Here is a 7,802-nt window from a genome sequence, read left to right on the forward strand (position 1 = left end):
GCTTATAGGGCAATATTGTCCGTGTTCCATTCTGGCACCAACTATGTGGAGTGGGAACACTGTCGCTGTATGCCATTCTGTGGGTACATATCTTGTAGTAACTCCAATATTGCACAGTGATGTAATGTGTGGGTTACGCCTGTCATGAAGCTCATGTAAGATGCAGGCCAGGACACCAACTGGTCACATTGATGCTGTAATGTATGCTTTGGGGAGGACAGCACTCACCTGTTACTGTGTGGTGTCAGGGAGGTTACACTCTGTTGGGATGGGTAGTTGCTCCCTAGGGGGGATGGGGGGAGACATCTGCACTGAACCTGTTTGCCAGGATGTTGGCTATGCCAGTGGGTTCAGGGTAAGTGTAGTCAGTATGCAATAACTCACAGCATATCAGTGAGTGTCCACCCAGGTTCCTGACATAACAGATGAAGGCCTTGTGATAGTCCTACTTGTCTGGTGCAATTGTCCGTGAGAAGAAGACCTTAGCTAAGGACATGAGTGATCATAGCTGTCTGCTAGTACAGATCACAGATGCTTTCCCCATCTGGGATTGTGCTCTATCATGTAGTAGCTTCCTCCTGACATTGTACAGCTCATTAATGGCTGGTGTCTACCAGACAGGTCCCCTGCCATTGGAGGAGTGAGTCTTGTTGTTATTTGGGGTAGCACAATCCATGCAGTCCACTAGGAGTCCATAGAATGTGCATGTAAAGGATTCAGCAGTCAAAGGTGTATTTCACACTGTCTCAAGGTCTCTGAAGGATACCACCTTGCTTTGGTGAAGTGAGACGCTGGCTCATCAGAAGTTCACCAAGATTACCCAGGATGGGTGTGTGGAGTGTATATGTATGTCCACTGAGATAGCTGTATGTTCCGACCTTACCACTGAGGGGTATATTGCTGGTGTGTAACATAGAGTCCCCATGTCGGTGATGATCATGTCCAATATGTATTCCCCCTTGTGGCTGTGGTGACTGGTTGTGCCATAGCATATGAATGTACAAATTGTAGCGATTGTAGGGTGAGGTTGTCGTGGCTTGAGTAGTATCCCCAGTCAATATTCATGTATCTGATGTCACCCAATATAATGGTGTTCGTGGAGACCATCATATCCCCCACTGTTCCCAGGAAAGCTGAGTGTGGTTCTTGAGTATGGGAGGGTGGTCTGTAGTAGGCAACATACTGAAAGGCAGTTTTGAACAACGGTAGTTGTATATGTATGGTCTGTGATGCTTAGTGCAGTTCCACTAACCCGGAGGTGTGTGTATCTGTGATGTATATGGATACACCCCCTAGTTGTGTTGCCCGTTCCAAGTCCTGTTTTCAGAAAGCATGGTATGAAACATAACCTGGTAATGCTGGTGTGCATATGTGACCATGAACTAGGCATCTGTTAGTGCACATATATTGCGATCCCCCATAGTGAGGGGAGTCCTGAGTGGCCACAATATGAGGGTAACACATCTGGTGTTGAGCAACATTACCCTTAGTGTTTTTTAACCTGTAATGTCTATGTAGGTGGGTTTGTCTTTTGACCCCTGCTCAACAAATGCACTATGGTGGTAGCAAGAGCCTTAACCAGCATTCAAAGGTCCAAGGGTGACAGGTGCAAGCTGTCCATAGTGAAGCTATGTGGCATGTTGAGCATGTCACCACAGGCTGACAGACACTGTATCTCCTATGAATGACACCAATCTGTTAGCCAAGTGTTAAACGTGATATGTTTGTCTGTATACTGTGACATCAAACTTGGTGGGTGTAAGATGCTAGACAAGGTCAGGGTCATACTGGCCTGGGCTACATCATGACACTGTTCCTCCATGTACCATGTCATGTGGTCCAGAGAGTAACATCTGAGGTTTTGCGCACCAGCATGGACAATGATGGTGCCAGTCCTTTACTTGCTTTGTAGTGACCTGACTGCATGTGTTATGTGGCAGATCCTGACACACGACAGACAGCACAAAGGGACTATTCCCTTGTATGGGCTTGTGAGCGGTACGTCAGTGTGTCTGACAATAAGTGTCGCCTATCACAACTGTATTATGTGTGTTGAGTAGCCTGAAGGCAAGTGACTGTGTGGCACCCTGACATTGTGAACTATGTGAGATGTGGGAATTGTAGTGGGGTAGCAGTTGTGTGTGTGCCTGATATGGAGGTCTCTGCTGCTTAGGCAGAGTTCGTTTACAGCATCCGAGTATGTGTATGTGTGATAATGTGGTTTGAGTGCTGTCGCCAGAGGATATTTGAGACTGATATGTGGTGTGTGTGGTTATCTTCACCACCTGATAGACTATGCCAGTCATGGGTTGAGAGAGTTCAGCACCCTGTATGTCTCTATAGGTACATCTCACACATATATCTGGGTTTGTTGTGAGGAGGAGAGTCTTGTCTGTGTACATGAGGCAGACGTGACATTGTGTCTACATCACAATATTCATCAGCTGGACTGGAGAGTGCACACAAAGCTGACCCCTGGACATGCCGGGATATCATCATGACATACTCTGTAGCCAGATGACAAAGGATCAGTAGGGTGTTAAGTGTGTAAAGGAGAATATCAGGGATTAGTGCTCAGGTTTGTTGGTGTTCTGTAAAGAGTAGCTGAGAAGGAGTCCAGACTGAATCATGACACCTCCAACAGCTATGTCATATATAGCAATGTACACACATATATGTCATGAGTCAGGGCCAACTGTACCTGACTGACAATGCCGACATCCTGACAGACAGGCCCATACATACATACCCACCTCCCACCGACGATAGTGCATATCATCATACCAGGAGATATCACATGTAGAATGGATGAACAGCTACCCCCAATGCTAAAAGCATGGCATTCGGTGGACTACATTGATTACCAATATGTGTCATGCATAAACTACAGAACAAACAGATCCTGCACCTGAACAGTCAGCTGAACCCCCCTACACAAGATGTGGAACCGTTGAATGTGTTACAGCAACATATGGCACTCCACACAAGTGTTGGTGAACAACACACCATGGGATGTACAGTCCAGTATGTCTATGAATTATGATCTGCAAGCCATGGAGTCCTTCATGGTTGAAGTCATAAACCAAGCTATTGGAAGCTGACATACACACAACCCTACTAACCGTGGTATGTTCATGTGCGGATCATGGTTCCCAAACATGCTAGACTGTTTGCAAGGCAGCCACACAGGACATACATCACTGAACACAGCTACACATGTCTCACATACACTTTGAATAGCCCTTTATCAACATCCCAGACACATGTAGTAGCCACAAAACCAACAAGCTGTGCATAAATATGTGTTGACATATGAAGGAATGTCGATGTGTCCACAGATAGATCACACAAGGCAAGGATTATGAGTTCCTGTTCCAGCCGTTGACACCTGATGACCCACATGGACCATTCTTGGAATGGCATAAAACAAAATGTACACACATTACCATGTCCAGTCTGATGATGTCAGCACCCTAGAAATAAAGACAGAGAAGGGAAATCACACAGTAAAGCAAATAACGTGCCGTGCTAATGTGTCGCTCTGTAGTATCATAACCTAATTAGATAGGGGTTTTAATCCTGCAAATGCTGACTGTGTGTGTGTTTGCGTGTGGGGGGTGTGTGCAATTCTCTATGAAAGGAGTGGCCTTTTTGAAGACTGGGAAAACACACTACAGATGTACATTCCTCTTTGGAAAGACTGATGATGTCAGCACCCTAGAAATATAGACGGAGAAGGGAAACCACCCAGTAAAGCAAATAGCGCGCCGCGCTTATGCGCCTCTCTGGAGTATCATAACATAGTTAGGTAGGGGTTTGAATTCTGCAAGCGCTGACTGTGTGTGTGTGGGTATGTGTGTGCAATTCTCTATGAAAGGAGTGGCCTTTTTGAAGACTGGGAAAACACACTACAGATGTACATTCCTCTTTGGAAAGACTGATGATGTCAGCACCCTAGAAATATAGACGGAGAAGAGAAACCACCCAGTAAAGCAAATAGCACGCCGTGCTAATGTGTCTCTTTGTAGTATCATAACCTAATTAGGTAGGGGTTTGAATCCTGCAAACACTGTATGTGTGTGCAATTTTCTATGAAAGGAGTGGCCTTTTTGAAGACTGGGAATACACACTACAGATGTACATTCCTCTTTGGAAAGACTGATGACGTCAGCACCCTAGAAATACAGACGGAGAAGGGAAACCACTCAGTAAAGCAAATAGTGCGCCATGCTAATGCGTCTCTCTGTAGTATCATAGGGGTTTAAATCCTGCAAGTGCTGACTGTGTGTGTGTGTCACTCTTGGTCAATGCAGTGTGGGTCTTGCTTTTACCATGTTATGGCATATTATGATTACAACAGTAAGTGCATTGCACACATCAGGTATATGCGTTGCAAATATATATGTGTACATGTTCTCTTAATCAGTACATAGGTGTGAAGCCTGCATACTACATGAATACATTTGTTGCCATTGACAGGTTGTGCCGCAGCTTCTCAGATCGTAGGTCACATATGTATGTATGTGACAGGCCCATCCACTGTCGTGATCCATGGCCAAGGTCATCTGTGCCACACACACCCATGACAGTTACTTTACAGTAGTGTGAGTGAGGGTATATGCCTGGGGTATATGTCAGGCATGTTCATACACATCCATGACTGCCAATAATGGACAGTCTTTATAGGTGTACAACCGCCTTGTGTATATGAATCCAGGCCTCCAATGTGTCATGTGACACACCTTGGGACTCCACAATACCTATGGATATGTGGATACCAAGGGACACATGACATAACATGGGTCTGTATGTGCACAATTGTACCCAACATACATGTTGAGGGCTACCACCTATGTGGTACTGACGGGATAGGAAGTATAGTACATGTGGATGACTATGCCATAGTTGGCTTACTGTTATACAGCATGTATCACATGACAGGCATCTGTCTGTATGATACTCTTGTGTAGGATATGTGTCCCATCCAGGGAATGGATTGTAGGCCACTGCATGCACTACCAGATGTGGATGGACACATCCCTAGTGTGTTTGAAGGGGACTATATGCCAAACAGGTGTGGACACAGGAAAGGGTGGTGGTAATTACCACTGGTTAGTGTTATAGTGTAGCACCGGAAGGATACAACTGTTACTGAGTTCCCTATGACTGTGTGTCATTTGTCAGGACAACATCCAATGATTGCTTATAGTCACGCTGTTGAGGTTATGTATACTACCAGACCGCAAATCATTGACAGATACTAACAGTATCACCCACAGCATGGTGTCTACCCATGTCATACACACATGTCTACCCATGTTAGTACATAACTGTAGTAGAATGCATACTGACCATTGAAAGATACTGTGACATGTTCACTATGTGTACAACAGGGTATGCCACCTGTCCCATGTGTCTACTATGCATGTACATACAGACAGTGCGCACCCACCATGTTCACAGATGTACACTTGCTAATCTGTACTGCACACATCACACACATACTGTCCACTCACTAACACATGCTGGCAACACATTACTCGTCAGCCAAGTGGCACATGGGTGGACAATACATAGTCAGACCTAACAGTGGTGTAAAGAATGCTACACTGACGATCAGAGCTTTGATGAATAATGTCTGCTGAGATATACCTACAAGGATGTCATTACACTTTCCTATTGACAACTTGCTAATATTGCTACACTGCTATAGTGTCACCCTGTGCACCAGCACCATGTTAGCCTGTTCCTCCATCAATGTTACTGATGACAGGAGGCGACACAGATATCATCATATGCACAGGGCGTTTTGATGTTTGCCAGAGCGCCTGACATTGACCCATCCAATTGACATGTCTGTGTGTTTGTGTGTGTGTGTGTGTGTGGGTGTGTGTGTGTGTGTGTGTGTGTGTGTGTGTGTGTGTGTGTGTGTGTGTGTGTGTGTGTGTGTGTGTGAGGGACAACAGTACAGCATGAGCCAATGTTGATGTAATGTGTGTGTGTGTATGTGTGAGCCCTAGTTGTTTGGTTAATGTGTGTGTGTCTGCATGCACAAAGCTCCACCAAGTGGCTGCCATATACAGTAGTTTGTGGGACAGCCACAGACTGTACCTGCTAGGCCGTACAGATTACTGTCTCTGGCCACGAACACAGTACCTGTGCCTGGCAGGGGTGCTACGGACAGTATCGGGTACCAACCCTGACTGGGTACTGTCCTCAGAGGCAGAGGTGGGATGACTGGACCCATGTCCCTGCTGGGAATGGCCAGAGCCACATGCACGTGGTCTACTGGGACAGTCAATGGACAGGCCAGTACTGCCACTACGGGAGCGGCTGTGACCCGGGGGCCATCAGCGACCACTGCCAGCTGTTGCTGTTGCTGGCATGCCTCCGCGTCGATGTCGCAACCATCCCGCATGGTCCTGGCTCATGGATGACATATTGTGGAGAGCATCTATTGTCTCCCTCCAATGTCTATCAATGACCTCGGTGTAAGTCCAGATGGCACCGGCAAGGTCACGGATGCTGTCATTGATAGCGGTGTAATGTGCCCTTTGCGCCCTAAGTCCCTGCCTGGTGTACCGTTCTATATGTGCCTGAGCCTGCATTACAGCCTGGAACATACTGGATGTCATGAGACCAGAGAGGGCACGCCTGCCAGGGGCAATACAACCAGCGGTGCTCCCCCGAGAACCCCTGGACCTCCACCTATGTGGTACCATTCCAGGAATATGGCTATGGCTGCTGTGAGGGGATGCAAGTGCCATGGGTACCACACTCTCCTCATCAGTGAAAACTGTATGCTGTCCCTCGCCTATGGCCATTAGTGGTGAGGGATGTATTGGCAGTATGAGTGTGTGCATAGATGGGGTTGAACGCTGTGTACTGTCGATTGGTGGACCAACGACAGACCCTGTCAAACCTCCCTGTGTCAAAATACATGTCTCATCATCAACACTGTTCGTGGCAGTGGCTTCAGGTGCATTCGGCCAGCCCTAACTTAGCACATGTGAGAAGAAGACAGGAAACACAGTTTATGGTCTACACATGAACACATTCACAGATGCACACATGCACACATGCACACATGAACAGTAATACACTCCTCACTACAGCACATACACACACACCAGCAATCCAACACATACTCTATAGTGGGTGAAGGTGGGTGTCAGTATCACAAGGTAAACAGTCACCACACACGTGTCAGCATGCAGAATATGTGTTGCACAAGACCATACAGTGCTAGTGTAGATGCGCCAATGTAATGGCAGCATACATGGCTTTGTTGCAACTGTATCGTTGTTCAGTGATTGGCTACACCCTGGAACACAATTTGTACATGGACACAACCCAATGTGTGTCAAGTGACCTATACACCCACTAGCATTCCAAGACATATATGTGATACTTTGTTTGGATGGCAACTGCTGTGCATATTGTGTATACTGGCATATGTAAGCACACACACAACATGCTATGCATATTGTTTATAGGTGCATATGTTTGCACATGCACAACATTGAGGTGCAAAGCAATGACTGCTATGAGTATAGCATGTTTTCATGTACTGCATATGATAAACATGTTCTGTTGTGTACAGCTGTAGGAACTATGCATATCTAAGGTGCAGTACAGTGCAGCCACACTTGTGTCTGCTGCACTGTGCAGTGTATGTGCTTGAGGCAGCTGCTGACTTTAATGTGATGATTAATGTCTCACAACAAACATGGACAGCATGCATTATGCGTAGGTGTGTTACGTGTACATGGCCTACACCTCACCTATGACATGCACATTTC

Source organism: Protopterus annectens, chromosome 3.part1, assembly GCF_019279795.1.
Source record: "Protopterus annectens isolate FY-2018-M chromosome 3.part1, PAN1.0, whole genome shotgun sequence".
Lineage (NCBI taxonomy): Eukaryota > Metazoa > Chordata > Ceratodontiformes > Protopteridae > Protopterus > Protopterus annectens.